Genomic DNA, 25145 nt, shown 5'->3' with positions numbered 1-25145 from the left:
TCCTAGCGCAAATGGCACTAGGAGAACTGAGAAGCTGCTGTGAAGTTCCCAGGACTCCCAGGGTAGCTCAGCTGACTGTTAACAATAGGTAGAAACAAAAGTCAGTTTGATTTGCTTCATCTTAAACACTTAGCAAAGACAGGCAAAGCCAAAACACGGCTATTCCTGGGAATTTTAAATGATAATAATAGTTAAATGTAATTTCCATAAATAAGTAAACTGGAGGCTGCAAAAGAGATTCTTAGGTAGGAATGCCTGTAACTATCAAAAGAATCTGCCAGAGTAGTTTTTTAGTTTAAGGCCCACAGATAGTCTAACCAACACAGGTAGGCTTAATGTTTGCTAGTATGGTTATCCAGCCCTAAGTAACAGAATTAAAGATTTCTCTATTAGACACAGAGGTCATCCTAGTAAAAGGACTTTGCAAGATCAGATGATATTAAATTATTAAACTATATCTTAAGGGAAAGACAACTGTAACCCTAAAAGTTAAATGTTGTATTTACATCCCTGACATTTCTGGCAATGTGACAAATATCTTTAAAAATTTACATGCTCAGATAGAAGCCATGTCCTCAGCAACTTTGTCATAGAAACAATATCTTAGCTCCTGGTTCTTGGTACTTCCTGGTGGTAAACATTATTAGTCTTTGTCTTTGCCATCATACTCATTGGCATATTCCTGTGCTATGGGATTTATTGCTACATCAATATGGTTCCAGTGCTAATGAATTCTTGTTTCTCTTATCGACCATGCATCACTCAAATGGCCCTCCAGCCCATGACTTCTCAATCAAACTTTTATCATGGACCACTCGATAGACCCGATTTTTAAAGGGGACTCCAAACTGCTTGCCCCACATTCCGTCCCCCTTTAAACTGAAGAAGCCAGAAAGATCTTTTTCGTCCCCTTTCCTTACAGCAGTAAGGAGTTCCGAAATTAGAGGAGGGAATAAAGCCAGATTTAAAGTTAGGTAGTCAGTGTAGTTAGGTAAATAGGGTCTAATACCAAGTGAAATCTAAAATGGAGGCCATGCAGTGAATGACTCAGGGAAAACAGGACAACTCATGGAATGTTAATGAAGTCCTGAAAAGGCCCTAGGCCAAAGTCCACCTCAAAGAAGTGTTAATGAACAGCCCCCAGCAAACTTAAAGATAGCCTATCACAAAGAAGTGTCCCACCTCTCCAGCCTTCCAACTTACATTCTATCACCAAAACTATAAAAAGGGGAAACAACCACACTTCCACGGATTCCACCTCTTGGGTCCCCTTCTTCCTCCAGGAGAAGTCTTTTCTGCTGTCTTTTAATAAACTCTAATTTCTACTCTGACCTTGCCTCGGCATGCTTCTTTGGTTTTATTCTTCAACATTGGGGAAGTAAGAACTGGTTACCGGTCAACAGCGGTAACACCAAAAGAGTATACATGGCTCCTGATCACAGGTTACACTTTATGACCTTGAGTGCATGTGCTGACTCAGAGGGTTAATGGCCCTGACCACACATTTACCGTCACACCCACATCATGGCCTTAGCTACACACTGAAAACATAAAATCATCAACTCACAAGAAGCCTCAGCAAGGGAGCCTACCTATGGCCATGGTGGGCCTGAACCACAGTGACCACAGGGGAAGGTCAGCTGGTAAATGCTGGACTCACCATGGCTTCTGGAAATACAGTTCAAAGGAACCTGATTTTGACACCTGTCTAGAAGATCCCCGAGGGACCTCATCTAAGAAAGAGGGTAAAGAAGAGGAAGATTCCACATCATCCATTGCACCTGAAGGAGACAAATGGACAGAGTGAGGACTGGAAAGTAACCTATGAGGTGTACCAGGCTGCTGAGGGCATCGCCACACACTTGGCTCCCATACAGGTCCAAGAAAGACAGGGGCACCAGCCTAGGCCTTCAGTGGCAGTGAGCTCTGGTTTGAGGGCAGCACCAAGGAATCTCCCAGGTCCAGCATCTGCATTCCTATCAGGTGGCCCTGGTCTTTCAAACTTTGCCACTTGGACTCAATTTATCCATATTCCATGATTCTTCCAAGGACATCCTCTGCAGAGGTGTTCTGGGCTCTAACACAGAAGCAGAAGGTTCTCCATTGTCACAATTGCCCTCTCTGTGTTCTGTTTCTGTATCTGCCCCTTCATGACCACATTTCCAGAACTGTGAGAGCCTGCAGTTTAGATTCTCATCCCTTGTGCTTTAGAAAATTTTCTGTTTGGAACACACACAGTGACTTCTCATTTCTATTTAAATCCAAAGTCTTACTATAAACCAAACCCCTCAGATCCATTGATGTTTGTCCTTCATTAAATCAGGAGGGACACCAGTGAATCAAGAGGTTTGAGAAGAGACTGGTTTTCTGCTTTGCCAATTTCCTTCATGTAATAAAATTCATGGATAATAATGGAAGGGAAGGGTAAATGGAGTAGGATTTATTTTAGGAAAAGTGAGATAAGTCCCTCAAAAAGGGAGGGGGCCTGACACACCCTATGGGTTTGCTAATTTAGGAGCTTTTGTGGTTTACTGTCTGAGTTTAGATCAATCTGTGTTAAAGTGGTGTTGAGAAAAGGTCAAGGTCCTTGGTTTGCACTTCAGCCTGAAGGCTTAACCCTTCCTCTGATTCCCATCAGGGTTCACTGCCACCTTCCATTTTCCTGCATCTCTGGGATGAAGAGTTGGCTAGAGTGTTCTCACAGGTAAGCCTCATGGGATTTTACATTTGGAAAAAGTCTTCATGATGCCCATTATGATTTGTACAGGTTAGACTCCTGGTGAGGTCTCTGTCTTTTAGTAAGACTTCCACTGGGGCTTATCCCTTCTGACTGCTGACCTTTGAATATTCACTGTCATCTCTGCCTGCTTGGCCTAAGAAGCAGAAAGAGGTTTCATGTGCAGAGGAACTTCTCTGGAATCTTCTACCAATGTCTCCCAGTGCCTGGCTGCCTCTGAGTGGTGTCCTCAGCAGGAGCAGGCAGCACGAGGAGCAGCTGGGGCAGCCCAGCCTCACACTTACTCTCTGGGAGGTTTGTGTCATGGCCTGTATCCCTGTGGGAGGACACTCATCATACTGTTCTAGAAATAAGTAGTAATATCTTCAGAATCAGGCTTCTTATAGTGAGAGTGGAATCTGTCTTTGTCGGAGACCAGCTCCAACAGGGGGTCTCAGGAGACGAACGGATGGTGAGGAGTCGGCGAAAGAGGGGGTGGAGAAACAACACAGACACCAAAGTGAAGGTGTTGATCCCAATCTTTACTTGTGAAGTTGATCATATATACTTTTCATTTTGGCAGGCTTACAGTACTTTGTGGTTACAAAACAGGAATCATTATTCAAACAAAACAAAATATTACATAGCTACAATTAGAATAGAATAATGTATCTTGGCTTATGCATAAGCAAGCATGTGTACTTTCAGTTTGCGTTTTGCTTTGAGCAGTTTCTGCTTAGTTAACTTTTAATAATAGTTACAAATGTCCCAAACTATTGGCCTATACCTTGACTATTCTTTCTTGACTTACTGACTGGAACCGGTGCCATGGTTACGGCAAGGGGTTGACTTGTTATTACTTTTAATCAAACAGAAGTAAGAGCACAAACCATTGTGCACAGGAACAAGAACAAGTTGCCCAGTACTAAGCACTAATCTATCTTCTTAACATTAATTTTTCTTCTCTAGATTTTAATTTAATTTCTCAAAAACTTCCTTGACAGGAATACAGGGAGTTTTTCTTTAGACATTAACAATTTACACTCCACAGCTGAATCATTGCATTTAGAGCAAACAGATCTATGCTTTAGAAGTAGTTACATTAATTGGGAAAGTCATGATTTTTCCTTTATACTTAATGGTCATATGAGAAATCGCAACTATACTTATTAAAGGAATACAAAAACAAATCAGCCCGTTCCCAGAAACATACTGCGCTCCTCCAGAGGATGGACGCCTTGCGCCATCCACCTCAGTAGGGCCTTGCCATTGCCTGAGTCAGGGGAGGGGCGCAGCATGTCTTAGATATTCTGCCACTGAACCTCAAGGGGACCCCAGATTGCCAGCAGTTTGAAGCATAGATAAAGAGCTTTGGATCTTGCCCTGGTTTCTGCTAGTACAAGTTTAAGTAATTGCTAATGCCCTTACTGGCCCTGCAAGTGACAGTGACTTTTTCACCTTGGGATTGAGACAGGGAAGATGGACACAAGGAGGATGGTCAATTTGATGTCACATCTAGAACCTGACATTGAACACATGAAAACAAATATGCACAATATTAATCATGTTAAAAGAGAATTTCCCAGGGGATCCAGGCATCACTGACCACATTGTGATTAATAAATCCTTAGTGCTGTCCTTCCTTACCTGGAAGGCAGAGCAGCAGAAGCCCCAGGAGCTGAGCAGGGGCCCTCATGGCCATGTTGAGGTCCTAATAGGGTCTGACTCCTGCAAAGGGTGTGAGCAGCCTCTTAAGAAGTCCTCAGGGCAGTGGGCTGTGCTTTGGGCACATGCAAATTAGCAGGGATGGGCAGGCTGAGAACAACTTCAGGGATGCTCCTCTCAGTCATTCAGCACAGGCTCCAGGTCCTGAGTCCCAGGTCAGACAGGGAAGCTCAGAATTGCTGACAGAAAATGCTCTTCTCTCTGGAGCCAAAGGCAGTGTTTTTGTTGAGTCCTGCATGTGACAATCTTTTTGACAAATCTGGTTCCATCTGTGCTTCTTTCCATCTCAGAGAGAGAATGTGGTCCACGACACAACCCCAGAAGCTTCGGAAATTCTTAGGAGATACTTGCATTTGGCACCTGAGATCATTAATGAGTCCAGAGTGGCTGACTCCTTGCTCTGAGTTCCTGATGGTGAAGTAGAAAGGCAATACAAAAAAAAAAAAAAAAACCTCATTGATTCATAAGAAGGGCAGGATCTTTCCTCCTTCATCTTCCTTCTCTAGCTGCTCAATCTCTTTTCCTCAGTTCATCCATTTTATGTCCCACTGAGCTTATCAAGACAAGCCAAAATCAAATATTTTTCCCTTCTACATGAGAGAGGCACAGCACTCTTCCTAGCCCTGCCTCTGATATCCCATACCCATGCCTGATGTCCCCCGCATTCTCAGGTTATCACTTCCACTCTCTCTGGCCTCACAGTCTAGTGTCTTCAGAGGTGGCAGTCTTCTCTTCTGAAACCCTCAACCTACCTGTGGCAGCAGAAAATAGAACATTTTCTTTCAGCAAAATCTACAATGTTCCCTATTCCTGAACACTCTGCAATGATCAAGCCTGTAGGTGTTCACAAAAACATCATCTACATCTTGGTTTTGAACAGTTGTGTGGCTCAAGTAAGTAAATTCACAATCAGTAATTAGATCTAAGAGACTCACTTTTGAGAAAACAAGTGACTTATCTGACAGAAGAATTATTAAAAAAAAGTCTATGTTTTAGAATGTAATTACATGTGATCATGTAAAACCATGGATTTTGTTGATAGAATATGAGCAATTATCATTGTGTATGGTTAAGGGGTGATTTGATAAATGGAAAAATCCATACCTGTCCCGTCCAGCAGGACACATCAACGTGGGCAGTGAACCTAGATGGGGATAAATAAAGGGACAAGAGACACGAAAGGTGACAGCAAGACAAAAGTTTTGATCAAGCTGCAAACTTTTATTGTTCACACAGGGGTATTTGTATGCTGGGGATGGGAAAGCTCTTCGCAATTGCTGGATGTGGGTGGGTAAAACTGCCAGCTGCAAGATGTCTGATGATCCTGATAACTGCAGGGTGTTCCAGGGAGATAGGTAGCTGCAGGATGCCTTCAGGGCAGCATGTGTCCCAGGGGGCTGTCAGGCTAATCTTTGAAGGAGAATTTCCTTCTAGTTCCGGACACATACCATCTTGAAGAAATCATCCTGTTCTCTCAAAAAGAACCTATAATTTCTAAAACAACTATTCACTAATGTAAATGTGAATTTCTGGAAAATATTTTTTTCAGAATATAGGGTAGAAAAATGAGAAACTAAGATCATTTTGAAACACAGGATGTAGTGAAATATTTAGGTCATAAAAAAAATAACAGAAGACAATTTGTCTGTGACAGCAAGTAGAAAAATTTAGAGAATTTGAAGTATTAAAATAATTAATGGTCACAATATTCTGACTGTTGAAGAACATATGAACTCATTAGTGTATAATGATAATTCAAAAAAAATCTTATAGTTTTAAAGGGAAAAACAATCATTGGAAAACTCTGGTGACATCCTGAGCCCAGGTTCCAAGAGAATCACTAAGGTGTAGGACATGAAGTCATGCCCCACCTGGCAGGAGGCCATGAGAAGAGCAGAGTATCTCTCTGCACACTTCTGCCCACCTGCTATGGGCTAAGCTATGTTCCTCAAAATTCACAGGCTGGGGCTGTGGCCTGCAGAACTTCATAGTGTGTTGAAAGATGTAATTATGCAAGTGTGAGGTTTGATTTTGAGGTCTAATCCAATATGACTGGTGTCCTAATGGAAGAGAAATTAGGTTTCATAGACACCAGGGAAAAACCATGCAAAACACAGGAGGATGGTCATCTAAGAGCCAAGAAAGAGGAGAACAGCCCATCTGGTGCCCTTATGTCTGCCTTAGATTCTACAGTCATGGAAAACTCCATTTCTGTTGAAGGTGCCCAGTGGTGCTGTTGGGGGGGGGTGGCTATTTTATGGCAGTAGAATTACCACAATGCTGGATGAAGCAGCAGAATTCAGTCCTGAGGGACACTGCATACTCTGTGAGGATATTCTACAGGGCCACTGGCGCAGCACTATCAGGACAGGACCCTGAGATCCAAGAGAGCAGAGGCTGCCACCCCAGGCTGAAGGAGGCTGAGGAGACCTGGATCCACAGCAGCTGGGGAGTCTCCACTGGGCCATTTGCTACAGAAGACACTAGGAGGTGACTGAGCACGTGTAAAATGCCATGGAGATAGGATGAGACAGGGCACTAATGTCCATGTCCTGGTCACAGGTGCACGGCAATTATGTGAGTATGTCTGTAGGAAAGGAAGTACAGACTTCTCCATCCTGAGCACAGCTGGAGGTCTGAATCCACTCATTTCCACCTTCTCTTTCTTAATTTTAGGAGGATGTCTTCAGCTCCTGAAGAGCTGGGCTCTAGATCATGCCCATCCCCTCTCTGGAGCCAGGAGGAGACTATGAATGTGACCAACCAAGATTCTGAGTCACCGACACCCAAAGGTTCAGCCACTGAGCTGAGAGACCCTGAAGGGTTGGCACCTTCTCTCACCTGGATGAGGAGCACTGGATCTTTTTCCTCCTGCTTCCCATTAGTGATCATCGCCAGACCACACTGTGGGGACCCAGTGCACAATATTTTCCCATGCAGGACAGGCCAATCTGCTCATGACACATTATCCTATGTGTTTTCTGTGGCATCATTTCCCCATAATTGCACTTTATGGGGACAGGACATGACACAGGGAAGGGGGTTTAGCCAAGCACACTACTTTGAGCTCCATGAGTACAATTGCTCTGTATCCATGAGGTTCACAGAACAATGGGCTGTTGGAGGTGTGTGCAGGGCAGTTCTGCAGGTGGCCTTGGACTAACCCAGGCTCTACTCTGACTCACTTGTGGTTCCACGAACACATACTGAGTGCACTGGGTGCAGCACTCTGAGATGCAGGGATCCTAGCAGAAGAGCTCATTCCCTTCCAGTTCCCTCAGAGGAGTTACTAAACTGGGCTTCAGTGCTTTGAATCATGGGATGTCATTGCTTAGAGAATAAAAGCCAAGATGGGAGCTCTGTGAGTTCTCTTGGTTGTTGTGCAGGAAGTGTTTGCAGAGAGTCATGAGGAGTGTTCCCCTGGGACTTGTTTTTCTAGTGATCTCAAAGGATGCCTTTTCTGGGAATGAGAAACCCTTTCCATAAAAGCCACATGTATGAAGCCATGAATGGCTGTGAACATACTTTATATACAGAGATATGAAAAAAATGTGCTCTATGTGTAATAAGAATTGTAATCCATTTCACTGCCATGTATTTAAAAATGAAATCAGTTAAATATTTTTTTAAAAAGAAAGAAGTTAGAAATAAATCAGAGCTCACTGCCTGGTGCACACAGAAGTCTATACAGTGACTTGAGTTTTTATAAAAGTAAACTGCCAGTTGCTTGAGGTGAGCTGGCAAGGAGCCAGGAGTAGGAAGCTCAGATCCACTTCCCCACTAGGTGGCAGTAGTGGGGTTGGCAGACAGAGAGTGGAAGAATAACTTGTGTATTGGATGGTGAGAATGTGTATGGGGAGTTTCACAGGGTGTAGAAAGTCATTGTCCTCTACACAGTCACATGCTCCCTCTGGAGGAGGTGTCAGGATCTAAATGAAGGATCATGAAATGGTGATGATAGTAAAGCTGCCTCCTATTCCATTTTCATCCTGTCAGAGCCTGTTTCAAACAATGCTTGAGTGGACTCTGAATGCATTTTCTGAAAAAAAGCCTGAAGCACTTTGTGACTTAGTGAATTGATGTCCAGGTATGTCCTTGTCTTAGCTGAGTTCACAATTTCCACTTTCAGGTTCTAGCAAAGAGAAGAAGTCTGGTTTGTGAGGAAAAAAAAGAGATACACAACACGTGGTTAGGATACCAGATCCTGGATATGGACATAATAAACTGGCTCCAGGAAAGCCTGCCTATCCACAAATCCCCTCCTTCATGGAGCCCTGAGCCTGCTGTGTGTGGAGGAAAGGCTACAGCTGGGCAACTTCTGCAGAGACACAAAGCATGAAGGAGAGGGGCCCCACATTTGAGGATCACAATACACAGAACTGTCCCAAGGCCTTATTCTGGAATGCAGAGGAAATGCCCTGTTAGCAGGACCTGAAAACTATTGCTGCAGCCATCATTAGCAGGCTCTGTCCTGGACAGAGGAGGCTGTCACTGGGTCAGGAATAGAGGAGAAGTATACAGGGACCCTGGCACACAGTTGTGTTTGTGTAGTCACTGTTAACTCTGAGCATAGCCCTGGGTGTTTATGGCTCTCCCTGAGCCTCCATTCCCTCCTGCTCACCTGCATGTAATAGCAAATACTCCCCAATTCTGTTTAACCTCTGCCATGTACCTGGGGAAGCAAAAGAAGGTCTAAGCATCTCACATACATGAATGAAGGTGGGTTTTCTCTCTCCTACAATCTCCTTTTCAGGGGCAAAGGAAATAGAAAACTGCAGAAGTCTTACTTTGTGTCTATGGAGAGAGCAGTTATATACAAGGCAGAAAGGGATTGAAGGCAGATAGCAGCTGGTATTTCCCTCTGGAATCACATGGGAGGCTGTGGTGGCCCCTGAGGCTTCCTGAGAGTTAGGAATTGTGGCATCCAAGTTCAAGGCTGATGATGGACAGGAGGAAGCCTCTCCATGACCCACTGCCCCTGAGCCAGGCTGGGATGACACTGGGCCTGCAGGATGCAGCACAGATGAGGCCTCCAAGTCTCTGTCTAGGGTTTTGCTGGTGCCAGGGTCATGAGCTACCCACAGTCCAGCTTGCTGTTCCCCTGGAGACAGAGACAGTGAGGCTGAGGTCTGTATCAATACAATATCTCACATGGTCCCTAAAATTAGAGATAAGACTGTTCCACCCTTCCTTATCATCGGACACTTGTTTTGTCTTTTAACCTTCTCTCTAATATTTGTCAAATGACTCACAGAAAGAAAAAGCCCACCACCTCCACTTGGGGTCTGCTGCACTAGAATTCCTTCAGCTTTCTCTTCTAGGGTCTCTGGAAATGCACAAGAAGCACATTACCTAAAACAGTGTTTTATAAAATGGGTTCATTTATCAATTTGGTTCTCATAAATTTATTTAGAATATTTATAAATTTTAAGGCATTACAGTTATCAATAATCTTGGTCTATGGTGTTCCTGTTTGTATGTGATCGTTATCAAACATTTTAATGATGGAAAGTAGAACACACATTGAAGATCCTTTTTCCTAAATGTGGGAAACTTAAAGTGCTTTAGACTTCAATGTTTTTTAGATTTTGGAAACTTTTCATCATTTACTAACTGAGAATTTCCATACAATAATCCAAAACCCACTGGAATCCATCACAAAACTTTCAGATTTCTAAGCTTTTTGGATGTGAGAGTTTAAAACTACAAAGGCTCTTCTTGCCATAGAATAAGGTGTAGTAAAATACAGTCACCCAGAGCACCCAGGATGTGACTGTGGATGGTGGGAGCATTGCTAGGTGGACTCTGTGTGTGAGGCGCATGCTGTGTGCTGTGGTGCACTCTCTGTTTTCTGATATTTCTAAGACAAGGTGACTGGTTGGCTGTGGCTTGTCTGCCACCTACGGGTTGAACTTAGGCATAAAATGATTAAGATTTTAGAGTGGGTCTCATGAAGCTGCACTGTTAATCTTCACTATTCCTCAAGGAGCTGACCTATTGTATCCATAACTGGGACAGATTCTGTAAGGAACACAGATGTCCAGCTCATATCAATAATCTTTCTTGTAGCTGAGGACAAATGACTAACAGATAACCCGGGATTCAAAAGTGATAACTGAGAAGAGGGTTAAGGGATGGACTCTGTGGTGCACGTGAGAGGCCAAGGCTGTGGCTTCAGAGAGGCTCCTGAGGATGCAGGTGTGGAGGCAGGGTCGGGGAGCACAGGCCTCCTGGCTTCCCTGTCAGTTTAGCCTCCTTCCTGCCCACTCAGAAAGATCCCAACTCAAGACTACACCACCTGTGCCTACTAAGAAGGCCCGGAAGTCACACAGGCTTGTGACTAGCCGATGGGAGGTTTATTTTCTTAGCAACAACATCAAAGATGGTCAAACCAACCTTTTATATCAACAAAGGCCAACAGAACATCCTGTTGCCACTAGCCACCAGTGTGTATTGACCACTTGAGACTCAGCAAGTGCATCTGAAAGATTCAATTTTAAACTTTAATTTTAATTTTATAAACTCACACAAAGCTAATCAGCCACCATGGCTGGAATCTATCAGCCATATAATATTCTGTTGCTCAACCCTCTCTAGGTAGCAATGGAGAAACAAGAGAATTATGATGCTTTGGTTCTTAGCTGTGGAGTTTCTCTGTGATTCGAAAACAACTTTGTTGACTCATTTCAGTCATCATCAATGCACTGTGATGAATAAAATATTCCAAGATGTCCTCAATATAATTACAAGAGAAGAAGAATGCAGGGTAGACAGTGATTTAAAAATCAATCAGATTTCTGAGCCCCAAATCAAAACCTCTGCTCAATGTTTTTGATTGATGGTTGGAATCATCAAAAACACATGACCAACCACAGGACATTCAATCTTAATGACTGTGAAGCTTTTGTCCATCAAGTCCACTTAACCAATAGCAACAAGTGTGTTCCTTATAAATGCCCACTTATCATGAATATTGTCGCTATTTGGGCTAATTCACCATTTTCATCATGGGTAGAGGTTCTCACCTTCTGTGGCAGATGACACTGATGGCTGGGGAGGACCTCAGCACTTCCATGTCTAAAATCTGTGCCTTCTCTTGCCAATTGCGCAGGGATTAGACTCACCAGAAATAAGTGTCTAAGAAATAAGTGTCTAAGGTGAGGAGTGTGATAATTAGAAAATTATATGACTCTTAGCAGCTCCCAGCGGCTCTCAGGTCCAGGCCAGCACTCAGAAGTTGGGTGGGGTCACACAGGGCCTCAGGCGAATAGCAGGAAAGGTCTCAAAGGTGTTGCAGCTCCAGTTGCCACCAGACACTGGGCCTCTTTTCTCAGCCTCTGCAGGTGCTGAGCAAGGGAGGGATCTACTCCTGGCCCCCTGAGGACCCTGCTCAGACCCCCACCTTCCCTGTAGGAGTCCTGGGGCTACAGGGTCATGTATGACTGGGATGTCCTCTGCCCAGGTGAGAGCAGCTTCAATTTATCTTTCTTAATCAAGTTTTCTGAAATTATTTTTGTATCAAGAACAGATCCATTTGGAGGTGGGCCAGGAGGATGGTGACCTTGGTGCTCTGCAGGTGAGGGTTTGTCAGGAGCTTGGTTCCTGGCTGAGGTCTGAAGTCTGATGTGGCCAGAAAGATTCAGCACATCACAGCTGTGACTCATCCCAGCCACTAACACAGGGCCTGAGGACATGGAGAAAGGAGGGGAAAGTGAAAGTGTCCAAGGTCACCTACACAGGAACCTCTCAGGACAGCAGACACTGTGGAGGTCAAGTTGAAAGAGAAAACAGTTTGTTTCCCAGCCCTGGAGACAGATCAGAAAGACCCATGTGAGGAGCAAGAAGAGGATGGGAATTGAAGAAAATCATGCAGAGTTATGTCTTCACAATACTGTTGAAAGTGGGCTCCACCAGGCTGTACGTTGTGGCCAATTAACTAATTATTTTTATATGAAATATTTGAAAAAAGTTATCAATCACTGTAAGCCTTGGTTGATGTTGCACACACTGCAGAAATTTTATATATATATATATATTTTTTTTTTTTCTTTTTTCGATGAACAATGTTCTTTTGAGATCTTGAGTTCCCCTGCTCTTCCTAAGTGCCCCTCCTGGTCTTGCTGTTGCTGTTCCCTGTTGGCCATGGAGCTCCTTCCTTCCCTCTAAGATGCATCTCCAGATGCCCCTGGGCCTTCCTTGATCCACACAGAGGAACAGCCACAACACCACAAACCACAAATCACAGCAGACTCCACACAGATTAAACAGAGGTTGAAATGATTCTCCTCTATTTCCCTCCTGCAGTCACTCTTTCCTGCATGCCTTGGTCCCCATGACCATGAAGACAGCAGTTCCTGGGTCAAACATTGGCTCAGGTGCACCTACCCTGTGTGAGGTCTGTTACTTATTTCTTCAAACTCTGCCATGCAGCTGAAAACCCTCAAGCACAAGAGTAGGTCCTGCCTTTCATATTACATAAAAATATGGTGATCTCAAGTAAATTCCAGGTACAATTTTCACAGGTGAAAAAGATCAATCAGGCAATGAAAAGGAAACTTATAAGAGCAACAAGGATCTTTTGAAATGATACAAAGACAGCTTGTATGTAAAATGTCAGCTAAGGTTTATTGTTCCCCAAAAAGGAGGATGGAGAGACCCCAGTAGGGTGGTGCTTGATGGGAAGGTCTATCCTGGGAAAGAGGGTGGGGTCTGAGGACTGACTCATGCAGCTATGTGACATCAAAACCAGGTGGCTAGTTACAACTGTGTCTCCTGAGCTCTGACCTAGAAGGAAAGGGGAAGTTCTGGGCATGTTCCTAGAGCAAGTGGAGCAGAAGTTGAAAACAGCATCTTCATATCCAGTGCCCAGAACTCACACACAGCAGCCCTGAGTGCCCCACAGAAGGTACTCTCCCACTCAGGCTGTTTTACATTTTGTCTCAACAATCATGGTGTACAATTCCAGAGTATAACATATGATGTTCTCCAATATGAAAATTTTCTGTAGAGATAATGTGTGAGCATGTCTGGCAGAAGGCACACTGTAGAAATATCATCATCAATAATGTGTTATGTAATGGTTGGAATAAAATCTGTGCTATATTGAAAATTGATTGTTCAAAATGAAAGTCATTAATTAAATAACCTGAGACCTATATCTGTATTTTTGATGCTGATATTTTTATTTCAATAATCATTGTTCAAAGAGTGAACAAGTAGATAGATTGTTTTATGTTAAAGGCAGGTAATACTGTCAGTGATCAGCAGATACATGTCCAAGTTATAAATCATTGACATTATCCTGATGTCCACTACCAAGTTTCTGCCTTACCCTGACACCTCTGCATGATCTTCCTCCAGGAATCACAGGGATCATCTCAATTAGATAATGTCAAGGGGGGAAAAACAAACTAGGCTTTGACCTGAATGGATTAGCTTCATAAAATGGTATATGTAAGGCGTACATTATATATTCCCAGAGTGTAGCCAGAAAAATGGGTTCACAGGAGTAACATCCAGCATCTCCTTGGGGGGGTTTCTTCCTGCCAAAAAGGGTGTAAGCAACCTGAAAACTTAAAGTCTAAAATAATTGGAAAAGAACAAAAGACAAAGATTTAGAAATATATTACAAAAGCCAAGCCCCTGATACACTCAGTAGATACAAGAGCTGGAATTAGACAGAGGAAAAATGGCTCTGGTAGTTTATTTAAGGGGGTACATCAAAGGCAGGGTGATCCTTGCTTCATGTGTCTTGAAGTCAGCAAGTTGATTGGCACCTTGGCAGGTCACACCTGTCTCAGGTGCTATGTGGGTCATAGTAGAGTGGGATAGAAATTCACAATATCACTGGGCAATTGACCTGAGAAAATGTTCACTGGTCATTCCTAGACACCAGATGTTCCTATTCACCAGGCTTCAATGAAGAGAGACCCATACACAACCCATGGACAGCTCGTGACAATTGGTTGATCTCGTATATTACAGCAAGCTAGTAGATATTTAGGAAGAACATATGGAATGTGGACAGGGGATGCCCTGGTCAAAGATCTGTGCATGGACCCTGGACAGCTGCTTGGCTGAGGGCCTGGAGAAGACAGGAAATCAGAAACAGTGATCCTGAGAGGGTGCAGCAGATGGGCTTCTGGAGTGGGTTCTGCATGTAGACTTTATGGATTCTGTGGGACAGCAGAGAAGGTGCACAGAGGAAAGCTAAGTCTCATTGTGAGCTAGAAGACTCTCTTCTCTGGGAAAAGTGCCTGGTCTCTGTGTCACCCTCACTACCACTATATTTACACAACATATCCTTAATTGAGTGGAGGCAGGGATGAAGGTCATGACAAGAGCCACATCTCTCCACCACCTCTACTTCGCTATTGGTACTACAGCCACCACAGGATATCTGATTTCTCTGCATCAGAACCAAATGTCACCTATCACCTGTAGGAAGTTGGAGTTTTTAATCAGTGTCACCTGGAGGGCTGTGGTGCATTCTTCCTGGAACACACCTGTGGGCAAGGGAACAGGGACTCAGACAATAAGGAGGTGCCTGGCAGCCCACCCCACTGCCACACTGCCACCTTCTAAAGACAGAGATATAGACCTTAAAAGCTGAAATGGAAAGGAGACTTCTTAGCTTTATGGGAAAAGCAACTGGAATGTACAGAGAATTTCTCCCCTGGAAACAGGGAGGTCAAAGGAAAGGACATAGTTTCAAGTGTTGAAGGAGAAGACTGTTGACATAGAACTCTAGATCATGGGAACAGTTCCTCAGGAATCACAGGAAACTCAAGAGTCCTCAGTTTTAGAAACATGAAGAGAGGTGTCACTGACCCCAAAGTGGCTGCGAGGGGCTCTATAGAGAATAGAGATATGACAGGGGCAGGGACCTTGCAACACAGGATGGGGAAGGACCATAAAGGATGGACAAGTGACAAGCCTTTGAGAGCTGAATATGACCATTGCACATTGTGGACATCTGTCCAAACATCACTGTGACACCCCAGGTCACCAAGGAAATGCAAATTAAAACACATGAGAAAACAGCCCCCGGAGGGATGGCCAGGTCCAGGAAGGAGCACCCCACAGGCAGCAGGAGGGGAGCCAAGGCCCCATCACATCTGCAGAGCTTGTCCTGGCTGCAGTCACAAGCCACTCCCAGCAGCTGAGTGTTCTGGGGAATGTCCACAAGATATCTCCAAGACGAAGACAGGATGTGCGAGACAGTGTGACAGATTCTTATAACACTAGGCATTCTGACATGAAACTAAAGATGGTGAATGCACACATTTAAAAATAAATAAAATTCTGTACCTAATCAACCTAACAAAAGAGGTGAAAGATTTATACAATGAAAACAACAGAACCCTAAAGAGAGAGATAGAAGAAGATCTCAAAAGATGGAAAAATGTACCCTGTTCATGGATAGGCAGAACTAACATCATCAAAATGGTGATATTACCCAAAGTTCTCTACAGGTTTAATGAGATGCCAATCAAAATCCCAATGGCATTTCTTGTAGAAATAGATAAAGCAATCATGAAATTCATATGGAAAAACAAAAGACCCAGAATAGCAAAAGATATTCTAAGCAGGAAGTGTGAATCTGGATGTATAGTGATACCAGAGTTCAAACTGTACTACAAAGCAATAGTAACAAAAACAGCATGGTACTGGTACCAAAAAAGACAGGTGGACCAATGGTACAGAATAGAGGACACGGAGACTAATCCACAAAGTTACAACTATCTTATATTTAATAAAGGGGCTAAAAACATGCAATGGAGGAAGGATAGCATCTTCAACACTGGTGCTGGGAAAACTGGAAATCTATATGCAACAAAATGAAATTGAATCCCTTTCTCTCGCCAGCCACAAAAGTTAACTCAAAATGGATCAATAAGCTAGATATCAGATCAGAGACACTGCGTCTGATAGAAGAAAAAGTTGGCTACGATATACATATTGTGGTCGGGCTCCAAATTTCTTAATAGGATTCCCATAGCCCAAGAGTTAATAATAAGAATAAACAAATGGGACTTACTTAAACTAATTTTTTTTTCTCAGCAAGAGAAACAATAAAAGAGGTAAATAGAGAGCCTACATCCTGGGAAAAAATTTTTACCCCTCACACCTCAGATAGAGCCCTAATATCCAGAATGTACAAAAAACTAAAAAAATTAAACAATAAGATAAAAATAATCCAATCAACAAATGGGCCAAGGACCTGAACAGACATTTCTCAGAGGAGGACATACAATCAATCAACAAGTACATAAAAAAATGCTCACCATCTCTAGCAATCAGAGAAATGCAAATTAAAACCACCCTAAGATACTATCTCACTCCAGTAAGATTGGCAGCCATTATGAAGTCAAACAACAATAAGTGTTGGCGAGGATGTGGGGAAAAGGGTACACTTGTACACTGCTCGTGGGACTGCAAAATGGTGAGGCCAATTTGGAAAGCAATATGGAGATTCCTGGGAAAGCTGGAAATGAATCCACCGTTTGACCCAGCTATCGCCCTTCTCGGACTAGTCCCTGAGAACCTTAAAAGAGTGCACGATAGGGATAGGGCCACATCAATAATTTTAGCGGCACAATTCACAATAGCTAGACTGTGGAACCAACCTAGATGCCCTTCAATAGATGAATGGATAAAAAAGTGGCATCTATATACAATGGAGTATTATGCAGCACTAAGAAATGACAAAATCATAGAATTTGCAGGGAAATGGATGGCATTAGAGCAGATTATGCTAAGTGAAGCTAGCCAAGCCCTAAAAAACAAATGCCAAATGTCTTCTTTGATATAAATAGAGCAACTAAGAACAGAACAGGGAGGAAGAGTATGAGGAAAAGACTAACAGTAAACAAAGACGAATGGAGGGAGAGAAAGGGAGAGAGAAGGAAAAGCATATGGAAATGGTAGGAGACCTTCAATGATACACAAAATTATAAGAGGTTATGAGGGGCAAGGGGGAGGGGGGAAAGGGAGAGAATTGAACAACAGCAGAGGAGGCAGAGAGGGAAGATGGGAGGGAAAAAGAGGGGGGATAATAGGGGATAGGAAAGGTAGCAGAATACAACAGTCACTAATATGCCATTATGCAAAAATGTGAGTATGTAACAGATGTGAATCTGCAATCTGCATTTGGGGTAGAAATGGGAGTTCAAAACCCAATTGAGTCAAATGTATGAAAGATGATATATCATGAGCTCTGTAATTTTTTGAACAATCAATAAAAAAATAAATTAAGTTCAGGAAGGTTTCCAGCATGTCCAAGATACATTGTCTGAGAACTTAGATCATTGCATAAACATGCCTAAGTTTACAAATCCAGTGCACAACATAAATTCAGCACTAATAAAAGTAATAGTTGACACTGTATGGGCAAGAATTCTTAGAGGGCGAAATGTAAAATTTTACTCTGTTTTTCAGGAAATTCAAACCCATTTGCTTGAGGCACTCCAACATGGAGCATTCAGCCAGAGGAAGGGCATTCACACATGAATCTTGGCAAGTAACCAGAGAGGCAGAACACTGAAGGCAAGGAGGTTCCAGGAAGGGAGTGCAGGAACAGTTTCAACAGGAGTGAGGGTCACCTGTGGAGCAAGAATCCCCCCAGCGGGGGGAGGGAGGGATTGACCATTGCTTTGGACAAAGCAGAGGTCACTGGGGTCTTTATCACCAGGGAAATTTGAGTGAAAGTTTTGGGATGAAAACTTGACTGTTACGATTCAACAAAGGGAAGAAAAAAGTAGTAGAGCTGATGAGGACATATTACACCTACTAGGAGTTTTGTTCTTAGCAGCAACAACTACTGCATAATGATGGAAATGTCCTGGTGGAGAGGAACTATTAATGATATAGGGGGAAAAGGAGATTTTTTATATGAGAAATGAAGAAACGAAAATGTGAAGAATGACCTCTCTATTTCTGGTCTGTGCACCTCAAAGGATGGTGGAGGCCTTTGCCTCTGATATGAAACTAACGATGGTGAATGCACACGTATAAAAAGAAAATAAAATTCTGTACCTAAAAACTTACAGGACCTGTGTTCAGCATTGAAAATTTGGAAGACACAAGCCTGCCCTTCAGTAGGAAAATAAATCAATACTCTTATACAGTCAGTAAATAGAATATTACTCAGCACTGAAGAAAACACAGTGATCAAGCTAGGTGCAGTGATGCTCACATGTAACCCCAGCAACAAGGAGGCTAAGGAAGGATGATGACAAGTTTAAGGCCAGGTTCAGATACTGAGCAAGGACCTAAAAATTTACAGAGATCCTGTTTCAAAATTAAAACTAGGAATGTGAATGTAGCTAAATGGTACTACATGCCTGGATTCAGTACCAAGTTTGAAGAAAAATTTAAAATTAAAACAGAAATAAAGAGAATACCTACCTATAACATCATGGAAACCCCTGGAGGAGGTTTGTGTGCACATCACTCAGGGTGACAGGCCAGGCTATGAGTGCCAGGGAGGCATCACTCAGCCCAGGTGAAATTACAGGATGGAAAATCATGAAGCTCCACAGAAGATAAGGGGGGTAAGGAGCAGCTGGAGCTCAGAGAGTGTGAGGGCAAAATCTGCACTCTGCCAGGCCAAACTGTTGGACACATGTCACTGTCCATTTGTCAAGTTCCACAGAATGCACAAAATGACCCTGGTGTGACCTGTAGACATGGGCAGAGGTTGAAAAATTTTAATGAAAGCAACAGAGTCTGAGGTGGTGATGGAGGGGCTGTGGGAGCAGGGGGGACACAGAAGAACACTGTACTTCACCCCAATTTTCCTGGATACTTAAACTATACTAAAAAAATAAAGTCTAAAATATTCCCATGTAAAATACATGGAGAGGTGTGTCTTTGCTGCACAACCCCTGATACTGCCTAATTCAGTCTCTTCAGGTCTTAAATTACCTTCTTTATCATACAGTGAGCTCATTACCTGATGAGGCTGAGCAGAAGGGTGAGGATGCAGAGGAGCTTCCCCTGGATTCTCTGACTGACCCTCCTTATAATGCTCTGGGCCTGGCTGCTTCTGAGCAGTGCTCTCAGCAGGTGGCGGCAGCAGGAGGAGCAACTGGGGCAGCCCAGCATCACACTTCTGCTCCCTGGGTGCTTTTTGTCATGGACTGTGTCACTGTGAGAGGGGAACTGCTACCTTGTTGACCTTAATACATGGCAACATCTTCAGGCTCCAGGCTGCTGATGGTGAGAGTGAAATCTGCCCCAGATCCACTGCCACTGAACTTCCAGGGGACCCCAGATTCCAAAGTTGTTTGCATTTCTGATGAGGAGCTTAATGGCTTCGCCTTGTTTCTGCTGATACCAGTGTAAATAATTGCTAATGCCCTGACTGGCCCATCAGGTGATGGTGACTCTGTTACCATGAGACATAAGCAAGGAGGATGGAGACTGGGTCATTGTGATGTCATATCTGACACCTGTCATTGGAAACATAAAAAGAAATATTCCTATTATTGTTATGTTACAAGAGGACTTTCCTGAGTATCCAGGCAGCACTGACCACACTGTTATTAGTAAATCCCCAGGGTGTCCCTCCTTACCTGGGGGCAGAGCAGCAAGACCTCTAGGAGCTGAGCTGGGGCCCTCAAGACCATGCTGTGTTTTAACAGGGACTGACTCCTGCACAGGGTGTGAGCAGCCTCTTAAGAAGTCCTCAGGGTGGTGGGCTGTGCTGTGGGCACATGCAAATCAGCAGGGCTGGACAGGCAGGGGCCCAGCTGTATGGCTGGCTTCTCTCAGTCCCTCAACACTGACCAAGTGTCCCCATGTGTTCCAGGTCAGATCAAGGTAGCATCGACTTGCATTTAAGAGAGTCTGTTTCTATTTGGTGACATTTTATAACTAAGGATATTTCAGAACAATTGTCCAATTTTGAAGAAGACTTAAGGTCTGGATTGAGCAAAGTATTTCATCCCTAATATGAGGATTACATAGGAGAAGGTTCTTGTAGAGAATACATAGTGAAGTGTTACAGAGGAGAACATCAGGCCATTAATATGCTCTCACATGTTCCTGGTGGGAGAATATCTTGGGTTTCATTTGAAATTGTGTAATTGTGAAATAACGTTTTAAAAGAAAAAAATGCATTAGCGGAATTTGGATTTATTCAAAAGCATTTGGAATGGCTCTAGAGAAGAACTACATTTATATTGGGCAAGGTCCTGCAGAAGCACAAAGATAATACCAAGTTTACTTGATGAATGTGCCTCTTGCAGATTCCCCTGGATGTCTTTCATACCAGGGATTCAGTGGTCCTGGTTTGGTTTGGGGACTCCCATATCAGCCCCCTTTGCTGCCACTTCATCACATTCCCATGCCCATCAACATGGGGGCTGACTATTGGCATCAACCTGATGACTTTGCAATCCTCTGCTTCTTCCTCCAGCTCCAGCAGCTGCCTTAGCACAGCCTGAGCTCTGGAGGAGTCCAGCTCACAAGGAAGCACACAGCACACAGAGGACATGGCCTGGACCTGCTGGGAGCTGAGCCCCTGCTGCTGACTCCTGTAGTGGCTCTAAGTTTCATGTGTCCCCAGCCACTCCAGGGAGGAATGCAGAGCGAATCCCTCCACACTCCCTCATCCCAAGGGTCAAGATTGTGCCCAGAGCTGCTCATTTCTTTACCCTCTTGTGTCTCATTTCTGAGCTGGTGGCAGGTGCCCTCTAACCCCTGCTCCTGTCCTGGACTGGAAGAGTCTGTCCTGTTCTTACTAAACAGAGCAGGACAGAGCAGGTGCTCAGTGAATCAGACCTGAGGATGACAGTGACTGCAGGACCTGGTTTCAGGTGACCATCATTGGTTACCATGGTGGGAATGGGGTCCTGCATTTACACACAGAGCAGAATCATAACCTGGAATAACTGGAAGAGGTTGTAACAGGGTCTCCCACAGGTCAAGTTGCACTGCCTGAAGGCTAGGCTGTGGCCCTGGGCGGGGAGGAAGAAGCTCTCCTGGGCAGTGGGGCTGAGGGCATGAGCTGCCAGGCAGGGGAGCCAGGGGGAAAATCCCTCCACAGCTGTAGATGCTGAGTGGAGCTCTGAGCCCCCAGCCAAGATGAGAGTCCAAGACTAGGAGCTCAGTCCTGGGCCTGGCTCTGTGGGGCAGCTGAGCTCAGCACATGCTCCATGGTCCTGGGGACTGACACCAAGAGGAAGGTGAACAAACCTTCTATCTCAGTCTTGTCAGAGCCAGATCCATGATAGTTAGATAAGGAGCACGTGTCATACACCTAGATAAACTCTCTGTTTGCATGTAAGATATAATTACTAAATCAATATGTTATTAACTTATACTTTTATTTGGAATCCATAGCATGAAGTAAAATGCATATTACATTTACTGTAGATAATAACAACATAACCAGTTTATAAAATACAGATCACACATGCTGATGTTGTGGCTCAGTGGTAGAGCACTTTTCTAGCATCCGTGAGCACTGGGTTTGATTCTCAGCATCATATAAAAATAAAATAAAGGTATTCTGTCCACCTACAACTAAAAATATCAATGAAAAAATGCAAATAATAAGCCAAGTGCAGTGGTGTACACCTGTCATCCTAGCAACATGTAAGCCTTGGCGGGAAGATCAGAAGTTCAAGATCGGCCTCCACAATTTAGCAAAGCCCTGTCTTAAAATAAAAAAATAAAATAAAAAATAAAAGGGCTGTAGATGTTGCTTTGTAGTTAAGCATAAGATTCAATACTCAGTACAAAAAAAAATTGCAGACAATAGAGTATATTAAAAGGTTACATTTTAGCATTTTAAGATTCACTAAAAAGATGTAAACACAAGTAGTGCCCTAATAGGACATAGTTCATTATATAGAAAAAGGACTGTATCAATAGTTCACAAAGAGCACCTCAAATCAATAATAAAAATAAAAAAATCAAAGATAAAGGGTCATGACCAGGAATGCACAAATTACAGAAGGAAAATAAAAATATAAAATAAATATATAAAAATCCATTATAAATTATAGAAATAACAAATAAGATATAATATTATTTTGACATAAATTTGAGGGCAGATTTTTAAGAAGAATCTGGCATGGACCAGTGTTAGGGAGAGTGATCCCCTGCTGGTGGTGACAGTTCTTCCTGGTGGAATGGCCTTTGTCTTGCATGGTCTGCTGATGGCATTCAAATGGGAGTTTTTCTGGATCCAGGGGTTATTTGCACACAAACTCACCCTCCAAAAGTGTTCAGGGCTGAGACCTGTACACTCAATACTGACCACTGTGGCATGTTGAATAGTTGAATACCTAGGAACAATACAAATATCTCCCTAGCTTCCTCTGAAAACCACAACCTTCCCCAAGTCGATTTCTCCTCATTTTTTAATTTCTTGGTCCTCCAGCCACGCGCCTCATGCCCGCGCTCCCGCAGGCTCTGCTGGCGACGGGCGCCAGGGCTTCCCCAGGGTTGTCCTACTCACCTCACAGAGGAGCCTTCCCGGCGGCCTCCGGCTCCCTGCAGCCCGTGCTGAGGAGCTTTCTTTCTCCACTCGGCCATCTTCTTTTTCTAGATTCTTAAGGAAGAAATGGGCCCTGGTAAACTGGCGCGAGGGATGACTTGAGGCTTTTCCTTCCCTGCCCCCCATCAAGATTATTTTTAAGTGTACATGTTTAGGGGGTAAAAAAAAATGGGGGGAAAAAGAACTGTCCAAATACTTGTCATTTTTAATCTCCCCTCAGCCCTCCTGTGAGGAATAAATTCCCGGGGTCCACTTTCAGAATACGGTGTTCAGCCGTAATTAGATCCGATGGTAGCTCTTTTAACTGTAGCCCTTCCCAGAAAAACAAACAAACAAACAAAAAACAAAACAAAAACCAAACCAAAACAAAACAAAACAAAAAAATCCCCGTAGAAGACAAACCCTGGGCCGGGGATGCTGCTCCAAGGTGGAGTCCCTGCCCTGCAAACACAGGCCTGGGTTCAGCCCACACAGAGGGTGAAGAGAGTGGGGACCCCGTCTCCTTCATGTTTGTTTTTCCTGAAACTCCAGCCTTACTGGTGAGGATCTCTGTTCCTGCCCATCTTCCAGGACCTGGAACAACTCTGCAGGGCCGTGGGCCTGAAGCACTTGAATGAAGGCCTATTCACCAGAGTCCAGGCTCAGAGCTGCTGTTCCCATGTCTGGAGCAGCTGTTCCTCCTCAGATGGGCTCCCTCTCTAGCAGTGTTGCCTCTTGTGTGGGCTCCAGGTGCACTAAGGCCACCTGGGCCCCTATGGAGGGATCAGTGACCACACAGGCTTAGCACCCTGGGGACAGCCTGAGGGCAGCACTGACATTGCTGCCTCTCCACCCCTCCCCCTCCCTTCCCCTCCTCCATGTGAGGTCCCCAGTGCCTGGTCCACACTACAGTGGAGCCTGCAGTAAGATTTGTCCCCTCATGGTGATTCATGAGGACAACTCACCCACTGCACACATGGCTGCACCATCTTCAGAGCTGTGGCCCTGTCCTCTCTCTCATCCAGGCTCACTGCTGACCCTTAGTTCTGACCCCACTCCCTGAGTCCTCAGAGGAGGAACATTCTTCTAAGATTGTGATAATCACAGGTTATAAAGCAAAATAGAAAACATTCAGGGACTTTCATGGGAGAAAACTTAGTCCACTGTGCACAGAGGCCCAGTGGCCATGAGCCTGGGCACTGGGCAGAGATCCCAAGCCTGAGGGCTCCTCATAGGAAAGGTTCTCTGCTGCTTTCCCAGGGCCTCTGAGGACAGGACACTAGGCTGGGTTCTTTGTGGGTTTTATTTGCCACCTAGTGGCAGAGTTGAGGCATAGCAACTTGGGAATTTGGGGGTGTGGAAATCCCAGATTCATGAAACGGATCCTCCTCCATCTATCACTAGGGCTGATTCTGAAGAAAACTCAAAATTATCCCTCTCCTTAGTAAGTTGTTCAACTAGTTGAGTACAGAAGACCAACACTGCCCCAGGGATTCAGAAAATATACTGGTCTTGAGGAAGCTGGCGTCCAGGTGTGTAACAGGATATGCAAAAGCTGGGGTTTTGCCAGAGAAGAGAAGGGGCCTGTGAGACTCTGAGGGGTCAGTTTTAATGGTGAGGGAGGCTGAGGGCTCCTCATCTAGAGAAGCCAACCGAGCCTCATGCTTCCCATGCAAAAGTCTTCCAGAGTTGCTGAGGGTCTCCCAGGGCTCCCAGGAAGAACTTCCATGCCCAGCAGTTGGGCCAGGGCAGCTGAGGCAGCTGAAGAGCAGTCCAACGTGTCCCAGAGGTGCCCAGGCTCCAGTCACCACTGCCACACTTGGCCCATCCTCCCAGCCTCTGCAGGGTGCTGAGGAAGAGAAGGGACCTGCCCCTGCAGCCCCAGCATGTCCAGCTTCCCACACTGCATCTGCCCTTAAAGGAGTCCCAGATCATGACATGCACACAGGACACCTGACACCATCTCCGGGAGCAAGTGGGATGACTTTTTATCTAAAACCATGAACTCCTGTTGTACAGGAGCAGGAGGATGGTGGTGGGCAGGCCCTGTAGATCAGGTGAGTCAAGAGCTCAGTTCCTGCCTCAAGTCTTGGCTTTGCACAGTAGGGGCTCAGCACAGGCCATGACCAGTGCTGTGCCCATGAAAAATGGAAAAACTGGCTTAGGGACATATCAGGAATTAACAGACCACACCAATGTCACCATGAAAGATGT

The sequence above is a fragment of the Ictidomys tridecemlineatus genome, chromosome Y (genome assembly GCF_052094955.1).
Source record: "Ictidomys tridecemlineatus isolate mIctTri1 chromosome Y, mIctTri1.hap1, whole genome shotgun sequence".
In the NCBI taxonomy this organism is placed as follows: Eukaryota; Metazoa; Chordata; class Mammalia; order Rodentia; family Sciuridae; genus Ictidomys; species Ictidomys tridecemlineatus.
This window is presented reverse-complemented; position numbering follows the sequence as displayed.